General features: G+C 42.0%; 1 pseudogene; it reads right to left on the minus strand.

The window, feature by feature from the left end:
• Positions 1-7,835: 7,835 nt before the first annotated feature.
• LOC100066660 (small ribosomal subunit protein eS6-like) lies at positions 7,836-19,904 on the minus strand (annotated as a pseudogene).
• Positions 19,905-20,990: the final 1,086 nt, after the last annotated feature.

Below are 20,990 nucleotides of genomic sequence, written 5' to 3' on the forward strand. Positions count from 1 at the left end.
TGGAGTCTTTCAAGAGAAACTATGTATAACTCTGTGCTCAATCTTCAAGAGGATGTCAAGATAAAGATTAGTTGGTTAGGTAAGATTTGAACCTCTAGTTGCAAGTGTGTTATTCTCATGATTTTTTAAATAGTTCATAAGTCTCTTTAGAATTTTCTTGAAATAATACTATTTGTATGGACAATGTGAAAGAAAAGGGCAAAGAAAAAAATTGATGAACAGAAGCAGCATTCCAATTACCAGACAAATTTCTTAATATTTATATAGGAAAAGGAAGAGAGAGAAACACAGGTAGTTCATAGGTACCATAATTCATTCAGAGTGGGCGGCTATAATCAGGGAGAAGCAGATGGCAGCTTTGGTCTGTCTTGATATGATACCCTGAGGAAATCTCATTTTCTTGGCTTTTTACATAAAAGCCAAGAATTTTGTACCAGTTTTTCTACATATGTAATGCATTCATAAGTGAGCATGAAAGCGTTAAAAAGTAAAGCATCAACCAGACTAGTTAACCCAGCCACTGGGACAGGAAGACATTCAACAGTCAGCATAGAAAAGTGAGCATTACTGAATAATAGCAAGATGACTTTAATATTTCAGTCAGGAATGGTTTTTTCCTACCTGCTGAAAAATTGAAATTAATATATATAAGCCATTTCACTGCATTAACACAGAAAAAAGAAAGCTTTATGTTAATCGAGACTCCCCTGGGCATCCACAACAGCTGTAACAGGTATGTTTGCAGGCATAGAAGAAAGTCATATGTCTGTCTATTCCAATATTACATGGATCTGGATAGTAGCCAATAGGAAAAGAAATAGCTACCTAAGCACATGGGTCTATGTTCATAAAAAATTTAGTCTGAAAATCTAGCAATTACTGAGATACTGACAATTTTCTGCGATATTGATAATACTAACATTTATTGAGTTCTTCCTACATAGAAGTCATGGTTCTAAGTGATTTTCATGCATTATCGTGGTGTCTTCTTATCTCTAATCTCTTTTGCTTCAGACTCTCCTTAGCGAACAAGGTCTCAATAGAGTGTGCTTATCAGACCCTACCAGGTCCCACTTTATTGTCCTGTTTCATTTCTGCTTCAACTCCAGAGACATCGTGAGGTGACTGCCATTCTCTCATTGTGCTTTTCTCTATCTTCAACTCCCATTAGCTCTATTCACTTGAGTGCACACACACGGACACACACCTTTAACTCTTTTTCACCCATTCAGCTTCAGTCTTTTCCAGGCTTCATTACAGTCCTTTCCAGACTCATCTCTTAATGTCAATTTAAGCCTTTGCTTTTTGTTACAACAATCACTCTTAATAATTACAATTGAACTGATGATTATAGCAATCATCCTTATAATTTGGATTATAGTGGTTCATATCTATTCCTCTCTTGGTGAAATTCACAAGGATTCTTTGATTGGCCGTTACATGCCCAGAATCCTGCTCTTATGCTGTATTCACGTGTAAAGCCTCTCTCTGTTAATAAGCCAGCCAGGAGAGAAGAGACATGAAACAAGCAGAGAGAGTCATAACACAATAAAATGTGCTGAATTTAACATAATTTTCCCCTTTGGAAATTTCCCACTGCCACCTCCACTCACATCTTCTCCTGAATCCCTAGAGACCATTTTTCTTCCCCTTGCTCCCTTCTCATATATTCAGACTTCTCTGCAGGTACTCCCTTCATCTTGTATTTGTTCCATCCAGTTAGGCAAGATGTGAGACCTTGTCAAAATAGATGAGTTCACCACAGTACCAGACCCTCAGTAGATGTCTTGGGAAGGACCAGATGTATAAATGATGATGAAATTAAGTCCTTAGTTCTTGTTTCCTCTCTGGACCTTTCCAGGAGGCAGAGAGGGAGAGAGGCTGCCTCTCTGGACAGAGTTTAAGCCCACCTGGCTGGGGGCCAAGTATTTTTCAGGAACAGTATGTGGATCAGGATTTTAAAAACTCTTGCATCATTATTCCCTTCTTCTGTACTCCATGATGGCATTTGAAAGAACAGCACTTGGATAATAGTGAAAATAGATGGCTTGAGGATTCGTTAACATCCTTAAATGCCCCCATATGGTTTAGTGTTGCAGTACCTGAAACTCTAAAGTCTAACAAGTAGAATACAAACATAAATAATTATAGACCCTGCCCTCTCCTATTTCTCCCTCCTTACATACTGAGGGCAATATGCCACGTCACTTAAGCAGGTATTGACATTAGACTTTCATTTAATTTTGATTTGAAACACAACGTCTTTTTCTTTTTTGGAGTTACCACATTTAAGAAAATTTAAACACAGACTTGCTCTTGGAGTTGATGACTACACTGAACATGCCAATGTTCCTGCTCTGGCCCCAGATTCCTGCTGATGGGACCAGAGACAGACCTCTGGCGTAAGGGCAACCTGGTCATGGGCTAGGCACGTCCAGTACAGTGGTCAAGAGCAAAAGACGCTCCCGGGCAGACCAAGCAGACTGTTTCTGTATGGAATTTGCACTGGGAAATAAGAAAGAACACAAAGTGTGTGGCAGTGAAAGGAATAGAAAATGAAATATACGAAGACAAGCAGAGACCTAAAAAGGAGCATGGTCGCGGCAGCGAACTAAGTTAGGTGAGCTGGCTCAGGGAGCTGCCGTGGATCTTCAAGCACAGCTGATCCGTGTTCCCTGGACTGTCCAATCTTGGTGCCGTTGATCCCATGTAACCCCACCATTGGAGGTGGCTGTAAGCTCCTGACCACCACAGGGACTAAACCAATACAGCCTTTCCTGTGATCATTCACTGTTGTGCTGGACTCTCAAATCTGATCATAACTTAGAACTAGAGTGCAACGCAGTGGATGCTGTTAGTCACTACCTGACATCTATGCCCACCTGCAGCCTTCTTTACAGAAACCTGAGTATGGAGAGGAATCCTCCGCGAGGCTGCTGAGAAGAGCTCTTGTTCCTAAGGAAAAGCTACGGAAAGGCACACTTTCTTTACTCCTGGTTGCTGGCACATCTGAGAATGAAGTTGACACTGAGGAAAGCAAAGAGATGGAGGACACTGTGGGTCCTTGGCGACATACCTGAGCCATTAAATTAACCTGAAGCCACTTCTGCTCCTGGACTTGCCATTATTCAAGATAAAAAAGTCTTTTATGTTTAAACCCATCCGATTTGGGGCTCCTTTTCCTATGTAGACCCTGTTGTTGAGTTTCGTATTCCCTTTCCTTTCAGTTAAAGATTTCTTATAATGAAGAGGGGAATTTGGGAGACCACTGGAGTTTTCCTGTGATATGGGAAAATTTCAAACAGAGGCCCTGGCACCCTACATTTGGGCCTGGCACTTCGCCCACAGTGCACTAGGAAACAAAAGTCAGTTTCCTGGTCCTTTGGCCTGAGGCTCCAGGGCGAGCACCAGACTCAAGGGCTGATGTGCAGGGACCACTTGGAGATGACCGCTGTCCACTCACATCCCTCCTGGTGCCTGGTCACCCACTTGGATCTTCAATCCTGGGGCTCACAGTAGGGATCATGTTAAATTCAAGTGACGTGACAGCCCAGAGAAAGGGAACATTTCAAGGTCTCTTTGTCCCTTATACTTCAGTGTAAGCGAATTTGAGATGTTTTCTTTAAATTGAGTTTTCATATGGAAAAGAGAAAACCAGCAGGGAGAAGGCAAAGGCTCTGATAAAGGGAATGTTTGCTGGGGCTGCCATACAAAGTGCCACAGACTGGGGCCTTAAACATCAGACATTTATTTTCTCACAGTTCTGGAGGCTAGAAGTCCAAGATCAAAGTGTTGGCAGTTTTGGCACCTTCTGAGGCCTCTCTCCTTGGCTTGCAGACTGCCGCCTTCTCCCTGCATTCTCACGTGGACTTTCCTCTGTGCGCATAGCCCTGCTGTCTCTTTATGTGCCCCAATTTCCTCTTCCTATAAGGCCATCAATCAGATTGGATTAGGGCCCATCCTAATGAACTCATTTTAATTTACTCACTTCTTTAAAGGTCCACTCTCCAAATACAGTTACATTCTGAGGTCCTGGGGTTTACAGCTTCAACATATGAATTTGGGGGAGGGGCACAACTCAGCCCAAAACAGAGAAGGAAGGGATTTGTGGAGCAGGTGAAAAATATCCTTCTTGGGCTCAGGCAGACCCCTCGGTCCCTGCAGCGTTCAGTAAATCCATGTACATTTGGTGGGTGAGAGCAGGGAGAGACCCCATGAGGCCCACTGGGGTGGCGCTGACCAGGCTAAGCTGAGAAGGCTCTGCCTTCTGGTGATCCACTCTGCTAGCTGCTGGCTCAGGCGCCCTGATGCTTCTGAAGTGGAGTCGGCCCCTTGGCTCAGAACCACATGGGTTATTTTAAACTCATGATTTTTAACAACTGCTACCACCAGGCTTGCTGGATTTCCATACATGTTCAAAAGCCGTGAATTTATTCTCTGACTGGCCAGGATGCTGAAAATGTCAGACTCTAAGGATTCCCATGGTCAGAGTCAAACAGGTTTTTATCTCCACATGCTGGGCAGTGCTGTTTCCCTGAATATTTATCAAAGCAGATGAGCAACCACGTGTCTCCTTATGTGAAAATCTCTGTCCTTCATGTCAGCTAACAAGCAGGGATTTCTACCAAGGATTCCTCTGAGCACAACAGGCTGACCTCAGATTCCACACATTTTGGAAAGCAATAGGGTGTTTCTAGCTGGCCAACCAGAGTAAACATTTCCAAAAACCGTCACTGTCTATCACGTGGAGACTCCTGGCGCTGTCTCGTGTCATCTGTACCTGGGAAAACTGGTAATTAGTCACACATAAAAACAGTGAAGGAAGAGAGCTGTGTTTCTATCGATTATTCACCAATTTCTGAACACTTAGTGTTGTGTCATTCAATTCTATTTGCTATGCTCTATTTTTTTCTCTTGTGTTTCCAATAAAGTGTTCGCTTCCCGGCGTGCCTGGACTTTGACACACTCAGGAAATCTCTGGTGCTGCCAGTCTCAGGTGGCAGAGAGCGGCGACACTCTCGAGGGCTGCAGGGAGCAGGGCTCAGGGACAGCCAGGCCGTCCGCGGCCTTCCTCCAGTCTCTGTCTTCCTCTCCTCTGGCTTCTGCCTCCCCTGATCCTTTCGTGGGTCCCTCTGACATTGCGTCTGTGAGCCGCACACACAGCCCCCAGCCATATACCCCTCTCTTTTTTGCCATCATGTGATGTTTGAGAGCCTAGTGACAAATTTACCATGACGCTAGGCTTTCAAAATGACCCACAACTTCATTAGAAAGGAGCCCGTTTTCGTAATCTTTCTTTCTGGCTAGCTCCACATTAACGTCTCCAGAGGTCTCCACATATATTCCCAGCACATGTGCTGTCAGGAAAGATACAGGCCGAGTGAATCAAGTCCTCTCCTGGGAAGCGTTCTGTCTCCCCCAACCCCTCCATCTTTCCCCGAGTGGACACTGGGATAAGGAAGCTCCAGGTGATGGCCCTAGACGGGGGGAAAGAACACCCTCATCCCTACAATGTAAATTCTAACGTCCAATTAAGTAAATTTAGTAAAGAGTGGAGATGAGAATGTGGCAGAACACAAAGACTCCCTCGGTCCCACTTGTCTACTGAAACTGAATCATAACACTCCAATGGCAATGAACCTGAATTGCCTGATATCCATTTCTGTCACAACCAGCCTTGGGTTTCTGCCTCCAAGGGAATGTGTTCATTACAGTTAAGAGAAATGTGAAACAGGGGAGGGGAAGTGACATTCTTATTCAACATCGTGTCTTGCTCCATCGAGTTTTCACTTATTTTTCACATCTATCTTTTTATGGAAAATTCATAGGGGCTGTAATTACTGTTAGAAAGAAATAGGTCAGAAACACTCTTCTGCTTGCAGAGAGGGCATTAGAGGTGAAAAAGAGGCACCGGAACAGAGACACTGCCTGCTACTGTGTCCTCCTGTCTTGGATTAAAAGCTGGTCAGCACCATCCACCAAGAGAAGGCACAAAAAATGAAACCAGCCCTTACCCGTCAGGAGTCAGAGAGATGGATTCTATCCTTGTTGATAGCTCCGAGCAAAACTGCCAGTCGTCTACCTTCTCAATCCTTTCTAATTCCATTTTTCCAAAGTTTAAAATGATGCAACCATTTAAAATGTATGCCATGTTATACAGAGAAAGAAGCTGAGCTCAAGACTCAGAAAATGGCTGCTAGCAACAAAACAAAGGGAGGGCAGAAATATCCAGGAGAGTGACACGGCATCTCAGACTCACACCTGTGGCCAGTTGGCTCCCCACGTGTCTGAAAATGTTGCACAGTGCTGTGCATGCCATAGCCGTGGGGCAGAAGGAAGGATTCATTTGCTCAGTGCCTAGGATCCAGTTGGAGCATCCAGCAAGTATTTGACCTGCCAACTGACGGTCACTCCCGCCCAGCTCCATAGCTGTCTTCCGCATCTAAGGCTTCCTGTGCAACCCTTTTCCATAACAGTGACTTTCTTAGTTTCCCTGTCTGCAGCCTGACATGGTTCTTGTTCCTCATTTCACCTCTTCCCAGGAAAACCGGCCTGGTGGAAGCATGAAGCTGAGGATGAGGAGAGGTTAGATTCCAGGGAAGAAATTTCAGTAGACACATTCTTCCAAATTCCATTTAGATGTTTAAAAAATTGGGGGCAATTTGGCTCTCTCCTACTCATGTAGTTTGAATGTCCACCAGGGTTCTTATAGGTCAATTTGATTCAAACACTCAATTTTAAGGCTTATAGGAACCCAGAGCCCTTACATGAGTTCTCTTGATTCTTGGTGGTTAGCTTGCTCAGGGTGCCTTCTCTCTCCACCCTGTGTGCAGATGAGCTGCCTCAGTCACTGCCAAGGCACAAGCCTCACCTGTCACCTGAGTCCATAATACATGCAGTCACACGATGCACGGATATGTTAACTTTCCTGGAGATAGGAGGAATCTTAGGGAAATGTCCGATCACACAACACGTGGACTTCAGCAAATCCTCTCTCTCATTGACCCCAGTGGCGTTCTTCTATCTGTCTGCTCCCTCCTTACCCCTTTTCTAGAATAATAGACACATTTCTCTCTCTGTCTTCTTTGGAACCAGCAGTATTCCTTCCAGGGGACCATGAGATGTCACTGGCTATCCCCAAGCTCCGCCAGAGTCTTTTCCAAACATAAATACAGTTCTCTTCTTAAGGGGAATTCCAGTGCCAGGTGTTTATCTAATAACATCGACTACTTTTTATCAATCATCTTGGCCATCCCAGAAGTGACGTGTCCCCTTGGGCTAAAGGAGGGATTGAACAATGAAGCATCAAAAGGGGAAAAAAAGAAGTTAGTTAACTTACAACCTGTTGCCGAGCCAGACTTTTCTCAGATCTTAAGTTCTCCTGTTGTAGGTGTTAGACAGAAACAAACGGACTGTGCAGGATTTTGTGTTATTCTGTTGGGACACATCCTAGGAGAAACAGCCCTTGGTTCATTGGGTCTTGTGAGTGATCCCCCCTAATGGATGCTTTCCCAACCCGCTGTCACCTGGAGCAGTGTTGAGCCCTGATTTTGTGACTCCCTTCCAGAAGTGCCCTCTAGCACATATGAAATTAAATATAATGCAAATTTACTTCTTATTGAGACTATGTTGTCATTCCAGGGTGTCAACAAGATTCCAGGGTTATGAGTCATGCCTTTAAAGTTGCTTTCTTTGCATTTCTTTACATGGCCAAGGAGTGCCTCTGTCTTATAGTCTTCTTGGGCTGCCATAACAGACTGGGTGGCTTAAGCAACAGAAACTTTCCTCTCTTTTTTTGATGTCTGATCTTATTTATTTGTTACTCTTAGAAAGTCCTATTTTTGACTAGACTCGGACTTAGAGGTAGAAGCTCTCAGAGGGGACCGCCTCCGTCTCTTGGTAATCTGTTCCTGGAGTCTTTCTTTGGCCTCCTTCATTCTGTTGGCCAAAAGTTGAGCATATTATGCAGCTTCTTCCTTATTTTTCTTAGTACACTGTTTCTTCAGAGCAACGCGCCGACGTTTGTGTTGTAAGACAAGTGAGTAACAAGATGCCGAATCTCAGGTGATTTGGTCCCAGGTTTCTTACCTTCTTTGTTTAGGGGCTTCCTGGCAACATATTGGTGGGCAACATCTTCTTTAGAGAGATTGAAAAGTTTGCAGATTCAGCTAGCTCTTTTGGGCCCCAGGTGACAAGGCACAGTAGCATCAATGAGTCCAGGAATATCCTTCTCTCCTTTTTTACAATGACCAAGTTGAGAACACTCAGATTGGCATCCACAATGCAACTCTGCAGAGATTTGCGCTTTCTTTCTCCGGTCCTCCTCAGTCTGTAACAGGAATGCCACTTACTCAATAGCAGACAGATGTGGTCACGGGTCAAGACTCCCTGCTTCTTGGGGAAACCTTGCTTGTCATTCCCACCATGGATTCAGACTACAAAACCCTTCCATTCTTCACCCAGAGCATCAGCAGCAACTTCTGTGGCCATATGCTTCTCACAAAATGGACGAAGTTGCATTCATTGTCCACTTCAATGAGATTTTGGCAGCCAGTGGCTGGGACAGAGATGTTCAGCTTCACCCTGAAGGAGCTGACCACCTCCAAGGCACCACAAAAAAGAATCAGAAACTCATTTTCTCACAGTTCTGGAGGCCAGAAGTCCAATATCAAGGTGCTGTCAGGGTTGGCTTCTGGTGAGACCTCCCTTCCTGGCTTGTAGATAGCCCTTCTCACTCTGTCCTCACACGGCCTCCTCTCTGTGCCTGGGAAGAGAGAGAGATCTCTGGTGTCTCTTCCTCTTCTTATAAGGACACTAGTCCCATTGGATTAAGGCCCCATCCTTAATGACCTCATTTAACGTTAATTACCTCCCTAAAGACCATATCTCCAAGATACAATCACATTGGGAGTCAGGGCTTCAATATATGAATTTGGGAGGGGAACAATTCAGCCCATAACAACCCGGAATCACATTTCTCCTACATGGGGCAACTTCAAAAAGTGGCCTTATCAAGACAGCCATCAGTTTTCGTAGCACAGATGATTTCTGAGATGAAACCATATATGTGAGCTTTTTATGCTTTATAGCTTAAAATGTTTTATAGCTTAAAAATGTCTTTAGAATCCTTATAACATTGGGTTCTTACAACCCTGAGATAGAGGCAAGGCAGGTAGACTTCTCCTCACTTCAAGATGCAGGAACAGGTTCGCAGAGGAGAGCTGGCCTCAGAGATGCCTTTGGCTGGTGAGGGGCAGAGGTGGGACTGGAGTCTGCAGTCTCAGTCTCTAGGATGTTTCTAGTGCAGGATAATGCCTCATGGTGAGGTCTCAATATCTACACGTGGGCACAGACACCATGATAAGGGTTTTCAAGAACATATAAAATAAGAAGATAATATCAGACGCATTAACATGTTGCCTTGGTGGTGGGGGGATAGAAGGGAGAGTGAGTAATGGTGATAAAAGGAAATAATCAGACAGAAACAGGAGAGGGTTCTAGCATCAATCTGGGCAATAGTGTGACATGAACCAGAGGCTATGATTAGCTCAGCCCTCTGCACCTGTGGAAAAAAGGAAAGAAGTGGTTGGATGCCCAGAATGTCTCTGACATGAGGGAATTGTAGACAGCACTAGAAACCTAACCCGCCTTATCTAAGCCACATCTTGTAATAAACATGAAGGGAAACTCGGAGTTCTACTCATCACAGTTGTCATTCCCAAACCTTACGTCATCATGTCCTTGCCTCACTGGAGTTTTAACCTAACTGGTATTGAATTATCTTGCTCTTTTGAGAGACTGTGTTTTGAGGTAAGAACATAACTTTGGAGTGAGGCATATTGGGAGTGAGAGCCGAGGCCTCCCTGTTCCCTGCCGAGAAAGTAGCCTTGCCAAACAGGTTCTCTCATCTGTCAGATGGGACCAAATTACGTACCCAGCAGGATTTTATGAGAACTGGAGCGGTGCATGTAACAAGTCCAGTTCAAGTGTCTAACAACATAGAAAGTGTTCAATAAAGGCAGGATTTATATTTTAATTTCCAGTGAGGTGCCAGGGAAGAATGGATTGAGGGTCTCAGAGGTGCTGGAATGCATCCGCCCAATGCAAGAGGCAATTAACAAGTGAGCAGATTTCGGGACAGGTTTCCATTGGGGAAGTCATCTATGAGAGCGTGAAGGCATGCAATTCTGTAGTTATTAAATATCAGCCATAATTAAACATATTTGCAAGAGTTCAGCAGTAACAGTATATGTTCTTTCTTAACTCTTTGGGAAATTATGTTAAAGGAATCATCTCATGATTTCCTGAAGAAAACGCCTAGTTATTGTGAATCACAGAGAAAATGGTGACCTCAGACCAAGAAAGGGTCAATGATGGACGTCCTGTACTGCTCACTGGTGACTTACTAACTTTTAAAAAATGACAAAACAGGAAAGCTTCCTGTTCAAAGGACCAGGAAGTGCTCCTTGTTGGAAATAGAAAAAGTCCTTCTTATAAAAACAAGGTTACTTTCTTTGTGTTAAAAATCATCATCTTTTCCTCGAGGCTTAATGGTAAATGGGGGCCAAGTGGGGATGATTACAGACAAATGAGCATTGTAACTTCTTTAGGGAGGATTTTTGGCAATTAGAGAAGTAGATTCAACTCCCCTTGCCTTTGAGTTTTGAGTGTGTGTGTGTTTATATGTGTATGTGTTTGTGTGTGAGAGAGAAAAAAGGAGGGAGATAGAGACAGATTATTCTAGTAGAATGGATATAGTCAACTCTCTATTAGAGAGAAGATCGGGGACCCAAAGTGAAGTTTCAGCGATGCTTCCAGTTTGTTAACTGCAAACAGAACTTTCTTATATTCTGTGCTCTTCACAGGTATTACGTAGATTAATGGAGAGAGAATACTAAGATTCCAGATGCAGTCTCTCTTGCTCTGAGTTTAGCTTCTTCTCCCTTGTCTTGGCACTTTGCCCTTGCAGACCAGAATGCTCTGAAATGGACACTCCATCTTAAAGGGATGTTATGTGTCTCCACTGCTGCTCTATGGTTCATATTACAACTCTCTTTCCCGTTTATAGCTACACTTCTTAAATAAGTTAATACATATCGTTTCTCATGACCCCCATATTCAGTTAGGCTCCTGTGATCTGCATATACCCTCTACTAAAAATGTACTCTTAAAGTTTTTAACAATCTCCTAATCAATATTCATGTCTTTTTTTGATCTGTAAGTTCCTTAAATGCACTGGATATCTACTCTTTCCTATCTACACTTTCTCCTCCGAGAAAGTTCGTGTACCCACATATTTCTCAATTGCAAATCCCTGGTCTTAACCTTGTTGCTTTTGCCTCAGTCTGAAATATTCAAGTAAAGGTTTTAACATCTTTGGTTCTCTCATTGATTTAATGAGTTATATAAAAGTTTTGAAATGTGTTCATTCTATATTTGTCATGTTATGAGAGTCGCAATTTTATCTTTTTTAAAAAATCACTAACAGTTGTTTTTTAACTCTATGGCCCCTGAGATACCTCTAAAAATATTTGTAAACTATAATTTGTTAACATAATAAACAATCTCCCACCCTCAGTTGACTTTCAGATTGCTTTCTTCAGTTCCTGTAAACTTTGGGGCCCGAAACATTGATCTGAGTGGGGTGATCCGAGTTTCAGTACAATTGGATTCTGCCCTACAGTAGGGGCTCTCAAACTTGAAGCTGTATCAGAATCATCTCGAGAGCTTGCTAAAGCAAGTTTGCTGAACCCAATCCCAGAGTTTTGAGTCAGTATGTCGGAAGTGCGAGCAAGACTTTGCGGTTCTAACAAGTTCCCTGGTGATGGTGATGCTGATGCTGATGGCCTGGGGACAACACTTTGAGAAGCACTATCTGAAAGTAAGCCTAAATTTACCGACTACATTGCTTAGAAGGATCAGCTTATATTTGTCTGAAGATTCCACTTTATCAATGACAGCTCTTTTTCCCCCATAAATTTGAGAACCATTTTCTCATTTGATTAAAGGTTACTGAGATTTCTGCTAAATACGTTAGACCATTGCTCTCATCCCCTGCACCAAAATTCTTTATATCCAAAAGTAAGTCAAACAAATTTGTGTGTTGTGTTTGAGTTGGTAAAGTAAGACGACCCTCCCCACAGCCAACCCCATCCCTCATCCCCCAAAAGAAATTATGTATTCTGTTTCTTGACCCTTGACATGAGGCTTTCTTGGACTCAAAATATCAAAATCACAGTGTAGTTTTCAATAGGCTATTTAAACCCTATTAATTGCATGCTCACTGGTTGATTTTAATATCGACATTGCTAAGTTTGCAGTCCATTTTTGTCAATAATATGACAATTGCATATGCAGTCAACTTGGGGTATTTACAATTTGTATATACGCAATGCTTTAACTGAGAAGTATAAAAATACATCTCCAAAATCTATGCACGCACAGCTGCTTATGTTAATGCGATTTTACTATCAGGCTGTCTTCACTAACATAACTTTAGCATTCTACTGTCTTTGTCAACGCAATTTTACCATTCCAAGAATCTCTTGCCCAGGAAGATAAAAGTTGCAAATAACTCTATTGCTTATTCCAGGAACTTCCCCAAACACCATTTAAATGACGTCAAACTGTTCAACTCTTCAACAGATAGCATCAAACATCTGTTACCTCATCATAGCTCTTTAAAACACTTGCCTCAAAATCTTTTCCTTGCTGTGTCCACAAATCCTAAACTATTATATCATGATACTTATCCAATCCTAATCAAACACATGCGTTGAAAGATCCACCTTAAACCAGACTCCAAAAGTCCATGTACATCCCCATCTAAGTAGCTGCTCTCTCTTACCACGGTAGGAATAAACTCAGCTTTGTCTTATCAACAGGTTATTTTAGTGGTTTTTTTCAGGGAGCCAGCATTTGCCAATCTGGGAGCTCCCACCAAGATGTGATCTAGACCTCCTCACTGTAGTAGGTCAAGACCCTTGACTAGGACATGAGTCCCCTTGACCTCCTGTTAAGGGTACTCGGTAGAAATGCAAATTCTTAACTCTGCCCCACCCCAAAACCTACTCAATCAAAAACTCATGGTGAGCTCCCAAAATGCTGAGTTTAACTTTTAGGAAAAAAGGGCCCATTTTAGGAATTCTCTATTATCTGCTCATATTTGGAAAAAACAAATTATTCTTGGTGCAAACTGCCTTAGTATAAGCAATTGTTTCTCTCTGTCCTTGTCATTCCGTTGTACATTTATAAGAGGAAAGTTCATGGAAAAGAGGATAAGCAGAGGTCCCAAAAAGTCCCTTTACCAAACTGGTCCTGGGACCTGAGAAGTTCAGAAGGTTTCTTATCAGACCTTGTCCTCTGAACAAACTGTCCTGGTCACATCCCAAGCCTAGGAGGACTTTCCTCGTTCTTGATTTGTTTTGTCCATGGAGTTCAGCTCTGGGAAAGATCTCTCCAAACTTTTCCATCTTCTATGATTACTCAGAGATGGCCTGGCCATTACGCTGGTGGGCTTGAGCCCTAAGGTGCACAAACCACCCCTCTGACCATTTCCAGACTCCTATGGGTTTGTCACCATCCACGTCTACATCTGCATCCCCTCTGTGCCGACTGTCTAGTTCTCACATTTTTTACACTACAACTCCAAATCATGAGCTTAACTTTCTAAATGACATAATTTACCAGGGATCAGGTAGAATTATAGTAGTTACTTTGGGAGAACTTGTGATAGAATCAAAATTGTTCATTTGAGAGGCACGTAAGAACTGAAAAGAGAACAAAATTTCAAACACCCAACTGTCTACCAATTTTGATTGGTATAAGAAAGCATCTAAAAGAAATTCAGATCCAAAATTGTTTCCTTCAGGAAATTCTTGGCCAAAGAAGACGAAAATGTGGAAAACGTAAAACTATCTTCCTTTTTGATTCTTTCAAATCACAAGATGAACCTAATAGCCTTTATCCTTTTCCATTGTACTATACATCTTCATTTCCCTCTACTCTCTCTCTCCCTCTGGCACACTCCCCTTCCTGCCTGGCTGGCCAGAAGCTCCCAAAGCTCAATTAACTCCTAAAATTAAACCGCCCTGGGAACAGGGAAAACCTCTTATGGTTGATTTTAAGTCCAGGTTTCACTCTGAATTGAAAGACATTATCAAAGAGTTTCCAAATCCTATACAATACAGAAAGAAATCTGCAGAGGAGTATAGGATAGTTTTAGAAACCAATAATCTGGGGCTTCCAGATTTATCCAATTAATTAGTACACTAGTGAAAACTCAGATGCAGAAAATCAGGAGAATAAGGCAGAATGGGAAGATCTCAAGGGCAACTAAAAAGAGCCCTAGTTACACGGGGATCTAGAGAGCTTTAGGAAAGCCGGAAGTACTGAGCACAATCTTTTGATGGTTATGCCCAGACTTTCCTTTGCAAACAGACTGGGCTATGACATGGTCTTGTAGGCAGAGCAAGGATGAGTTCATTTGATACTTCAAGGACAGGCTCTTTACGACCTTTGGGCAGAATTTAGGAGTAGATCCTGAGGCAGATGGGACCCCAGCTTTCTTCTCACTTTTTGCCAATAGTCTTAAACTAGAAAGAGGGGATTTAATATGAAATAGAAAACCAGAATGAGAAGCAGCCCCATTACCAAGCCTCCAATACCTCGCTGAATATTTTGAAAAAGGCTTAGAACAAAGCCAGAATAAGACTCAGCATAAATTTGTGGCTTTACAGAAAACAAAAATAACAACAAAAAACTGGTAGATGTTTCCACCCCAGTCATTCTATAAGGAAAAATGCAGTCTTTTGATGAAGACATGAGTAGTTGCTGTAAACAAAAATGCCTTGGGAAAAGAATGACCTTGTGCTAGCCAAGAAACTGTAGGAACAAAATGAAGTGAATAATCAGTTAGGCTGCTCCAACGGGGGACAGAGCATTTAATTTCCTGTTTTAGCCTTAAATTCACAAGGAGAAATTTCTCTAAATATTAAGAGAAAACTTGCAAATCTTTTATTGATACTGGTGTTGCAATATCCACCTGCAATCCTACCACTGTCATACAGCCCCGCCTTTAGAGCGAACTGCTAGAATTTGTTAGAGGAGAGCACAGAACCATTAGAACACTCAGGTGGTGGGTGTCTCTCATAATCCTCAGACACTCCCTGTGTCCCCGTCCATAACTGTCACGCTTGGATCTTTAACCAAGGAACATGTTTTCCTCCTAATGAAGACACACCTGCTAACTTCCTGGGGAGTGGTTTACTGTGCAAAGAGAATGCCAGACTAACTATGCTAATAGATCCTTTCTTGAAATCCCCGAGGGCCCCTATTCATCATAATGGCACAGCTAATTCGGACATTGATTTACCAAGGTCTGTATATCTCAGTTAATCCCACATTACAGATCTCAAGGAGGCATCAGATTTCTTGTGGCAAAATATTCTACTGATATAGGTAGCATTACTGGGGCTGTGTCCATCAAGGTTAAGATTGCCCAATCTAAATGTCAACTCAAACTTGCACAATACCCTCTTAGCTAGAGTTAAAGATGAACTACAACCAGTAGCCAAAAGTCTAATGGACAAAGGACTTATCACACCTTGCAGCATTGCTTATAACACTTGTGTCATCCCTGTTAAAAACCCAGCGGGTGGGGTATGTATTTGTCTAGGACATGAGAATAGTTATTCCCTGCTTTCCTGTAGTACCAAACCCAAATGCTATTTTCTTTTTGCTGGCTCCTGAGGCTACAATTTTACACTAGTAAATCTGTGTTCTGCTTGTTTTAGTGCCCCCTTAGGTTGAAATAATCAATATTTGTTTGCCTTCTCCCAGAAAAATCAGCAATATATCTGCACTGTTATGGCCAAAGGTATGATTGCCGCACCTCCGACTTCTCCCGAGTCTTCAACCACAATCTCAAGGGCCTAAATTCCTCGTGATTCTATTTTTAGCCAATAAGTGCATGACCTTGTGTTGTGTTCTTAAGATGGGGTGAACTCGAAGATTGATTCCATCTAGCTGCTTACTGTTTTAGCTCAGAAAGGTCATAAGAGAAGCTACAATTTTGTTAAAGTCAAGTTCATTACCTAGAACATGACCTATTCAGAGGACGTAAATTCTTTCCCTTAGCAGCCTTGGCCTTTCAAAACTTCCCCAGCCCAGTAACTGAGAGGCTATTAAGAGGATCCCTAGGTCTCACTGGCTACAGCAGTTCCCAGCTTTTCCAAATCTCCCCATCACCGTAAAACTCAGTTAAACCCTCGGTGATCATCCTCTTCTCTGAGAATCTAAGCACAAACACTCCTTCCATGAGCTAACATTAACTCTTCAAAAACCTTCCACCCTAGGCCTATCTAATTATCATTGGCTTATCTAATTATATATAATATGAGAGAGCTGTGCAAGGCCTGGATTTTCTGACTCAACTTCTTGTGAATCAGCAGACACCAAGAGCTCACTCTAGTTTCTGTCTTGACCCAGTGCAAGTCTTGTCTCGTTAGGAGCACTGCCACAGCAGCTGAACTAGTGGAGGCTCTCTCTCGACTTGGTTTTGAGGGTCTTCTTTAAACTGGTGGCTGCTAATGTTGATATTCTTTGTTGCTGTCTGCCAAGTAGGCTCACTTCCCAGGGAATCCTGTTCTTTTCTCCCTCACATATTTCTGTGCCTTGTTGTAATGCTTGAATCCTGCTGCTCTTCCATTATCTTCAAGAAGGGGGCACTGATGACTGTCTAACCTCTGTTTGCAAACTATCTAGGCCCTTGAATAGATATGCTAGAGGCTACTTAAGAAAATTAAGACTTAGTTTTGTTTGTTGATGGGACATATCTTAAGATTAACAGGAAAATATCCGGTGGTTCAGAGTAGAGCTGTTTAAAAGTACTGTGGACCTCTCATGGAAAGAAGGCACTATTTTAGGGGACGAATGTTGTGATTACATCTTTCCAAACCTCTCTGGTAGCCAAAATATTGCTAATGAGATGCAGGATGCAAATGAAGAAGTGAGGAATTTAGAGACTTTTGCTAATAACCCCAGAGCACATCCTGCAGGCTCTTCAGATGGGTGATGGGATCGATTCTCTTGGTTTAGTTTGGGTACTTGCGGTCCCTGGCTGAGAAGTAGACCACAAACTCTGATCGTAAGCCTTTCTTACGATTTGTCTAGGTTGCAGTGCTCAGCTCTGTGATCTCCAGAGTGTTGCATTCTGTGTGTAGCTGCTGTCCATCTGATGATCCAACAAATGACCGTACAACAAAAAGAACAGGAAACCTGACACCGGAGTTGAAAATATCGCACTGGAAGCTTGACTGGATTGGGACACCTCAAATCACCGTCAAGTTGTAGCTTGATCATGGTCTTAGATATTAATAGTCTGTCCTTCAGCTCAGGCTGAAGAAGCTGAGAACCAAGAGCATCTGCACTCACACAACTTTGTCTACATTGCCGTGACTTTAGAATTCCATTGTCTTCACTAACACAGCTTGGTATTCCTGTCTTCATCATCATGACTTTACCATAATTTCATTGTTCTTTTAGATGAGCATCAGACAGTTCAATTCTTCAACAGACAGCACCAAATAACTATATTCTCCCAAATTCTTCAAAACCCTTGACTCAAAACCTTCACCTCACCCTGTCTACCCATCCTAAACCATTACATCATCCCCTTTCTGCAATCTTAATTGAACTCTTTCCTCTCTGAGATGCTACAAAATCTCTGTCAAGTGGTGTTTTCCCTTTCTGCTTTTATAAATACACTCATCTTTTATTTATTTATTTATTTTTGCAAGAAAGATTGGCCCTGAGCTAACTTCCACACCAATCTTCTTCTATTTTGCATGTGGGACACTCTCACAGCGTGGCTTGATGAGCAGTGTGTACGTCCATGCCCAGGATCTGCACCTGTGAACCTGGGTGGCCGAAGTGGGGTACTTGAACTTAACCACTGAGCCACTGGGCCAGCTCCCATAAATACACTCTTTTGTCTTATCAACAGGTGATTTTGGTGTTTGGGGACCCAGCAGGCATATTTAACAGAGATTCCTAAGCACAACTTGTAGAGTTTCATATTCAGCAAGTCTGTGAAGAGCCTATTCAGACGCCAGGTGATTCTGAGCAAAGTGCTATAAGGACCACAATTTACGTCTCTGACATCTGGCTGTATTTAACCTTAGAAAAACCAGTTAAGATTAAATGAATTAACTAACTAATTAGTCTTTGAGGCTAGGCCAATTGCAGTGGCATATACTCTGGTCCCCACTGTTCATGGGTTTTGTCCTATTCTGATTCAGGAACTCCACTTAAGCAATTTATCTATGGGAGACAAAACCCAAGAGCACTGCTGCTTGATAACTAATCTCAAGAGGATCCACTCACATTCATAGTGCACATTTCCAATAAGTGCTATCTAGGACTCCTCTTTTTGTTATCAATAAAATGTGGGAAATTAATTTAATAATCAGTACCCATTTGCTCAATACTCTAAAGGAGATTCATAAAATAATTCAAATAGGTTGTGACAATCTAGAGCACTGTTTTGCTACATAAAAAAAAATCTTATGCATAGATCTGGGGGGAAATATGACAGAGTTTTTACCTGCATGCAAAAGAGCCAGACCTCAAAAGAAAGGGGCTTTTGGAGGAAAGAAAATAAATGCTATTTATAACTCCATTTATTACACAGCAGCCATATTGTCATTGGATAATGTTTTGGTCAGTTTTAGCAGAAACCAGGTATTCCCATTATGAATTAAGCAAGGAAATAAACAAAAAATGGGATCTCAGGAAACAATTTTTGGGTAACCCAGCCATTCCTAGATCCTGCTGTTTCTGTAATTAATGTCTGGTTTGGTGGTGCCTGCTATGCACAGCTCATCTAAGGAGACATGGATTTTAAAAATAGAAATCCTTTTCTTCTAGAAATATAAATATTTTCTGAACCGAGGACAGAGCTAAGCTGAGGGCAAACAGTCTTGAATCTGACCCATGTTTTAGCATCTCTCTTTAATGATAGGACTATATTGTTTGTCTCACAAGGTTACTTTCCATTTTAAAATCCTGAATTAATATTGATAGCTGTTTTATTCACTTGTCATTTTTCTAGACTTCATGGGATCACCACTGGTATACATTTACAAGATTAAAACCTGTGACATTAATTCGGCATCCAAAGTGAACGCTGTAGGACGTGAATAAGTGGGAGACAAAGGGTCCTGTGGTTAAATGCTTTTGAAATGCAGAGTGATACACAGGCAGGCAGGTTTCTTTACTGCAGGATTTCTCAAAGTTTTTAATACATTCATGTGTGTCATGAACCTCCAAGGGCAGAGAGGATGCCATGCGCCTCAAAATGATCTAACCAGGGAATCCTCCCATTGGGGAAATACTGCTTCAGCCACTGCTTTTTTAGTGATCATCGTGATGTCTTCTCAGGACTCTAACACCACCAACAAACACACTGAAACATCACAGTGAAGTTAATGGGACACGGTTCTGTAGGTGATGGTTAATTCCGCAGATTTTTTTCTTGAGCTGTATGCCTATGTTTGGATGCACATCCTGTGTGGATCTAGAGTGCACTACACGTTCTTATAGGGCCTGTTAGTTCTCCTTCCAGCTCCCATTATGATTACTGTATGCACTTGCTTATCATTGGGCTTATCCATCAAATTAGGAACTCCCCAGGCAGGGATTTACTCCCTTCCTGTTTTTGGCAACTTGAACAGTGCCTTGCACATCCCAGGCACTTGAATACTTTGTTTTCAATGAAGAGCCACTAAATTTCAAGTCAAGGTAGAATTGTGACCCATGGTTAACATCCTCCAGTTAATCATAAGATTCCTCTTTACCTTTTCATCAGTGCACTGACATTTGGGGATACGGTGTCCTGCATGCATCGTGTATTGCATTAGACAGCACCTTGTATGAGACATCATTAGCAGTAGAGACCCACGTGGTGGGGCTGGAAGCGGGGAGAGAACAGGATACAGGAGGGTCACATCGGGCAGGGCTGGCTTTTGAATCTGTGCTCGCAGACATCCTGAGCAGCTCGCCCCGTGTTGTCCTCAGTTTCCCACGGGGTAAACGTGGCTCATGAGATTCAGAGAGTATAATAAACGAGACTTCTGGAAATTGATAGGCTCACTCGGGTCAGATTTATGCTAGAATGACTCAATTGTTTCCAACAGTTTTATAATGTCTTTTTATTTTATCGAAATTAAAAAATAATTGATTCTAAGTAAAAATTTAAAAAATCAATATTTTAATACTTCTGAAAACTGGTCTAAAGAAAGTAATATCAGGAACTAATTACAATTACATTCCATAGCAGCCTGGGAATTCTTCTCATTTAATTACAAATTCAACATTTGTGCTTTCTGGGCTGAGGACAGAGCTAGGCTGAGGGCAAATTGTCAATTAATTTTTTCTAATTACTCGCATACAAAATTCAAAATAGTACCAAAAAATAAGTTGTCTGCAAAAAAAATCTGAATCCAAGCATACACTGCAAATATTCTAAAACATGAAAACTATGTCACCAACTGGAATGCTTTCAAAATGAGAGATTAGTGCCAAGTTGTTAAACTTATACAAAGAGCAAATAAATTGCATGTTTCTAAACAAACGTTGGCAGGGGCACAATATCACATGTGCCTACTCATTTGGTCAAAGTGAGGAACGTCCTATGCTTTGTGTGTATTTCCAGCTAAAAATTAACAATGTAGTTGGAACGAACTTTCTTCTGAGCAGTTTATTATATCCCCTTTATTCTATTTATTGTCTAGGTTTTTTCTTTCTTTTTAAATTTTTTTTCTAATTTTACTATCATTCCTAAAGTATTCTCCCTCTCATAGGATTTTGGGCAGAGATATGCTAAGTTTTCCTTCTTGTGTTTCTTTCTGAAATTGGATTGTTAGCCTGGGGTGGAGGGGCTGATCTCCTGACTCTGGGTTTCCAAGAAGACCTTGTAAAAAGGCTACTTC

Source organism: Equus caballus, chromosome 31 (genome assembly GCF_041296265.1).
Source record: "Equus caballus isolate H_3958 breed thoroughbred chromosome 31, TB-T2T, whole genome shotgun sequence".
Lineage (NCBI taxonomy): Eukaryota > Metazoa > Chordata > Mammalia > Perissodactyla > Equidae > Equus > Equus caballus.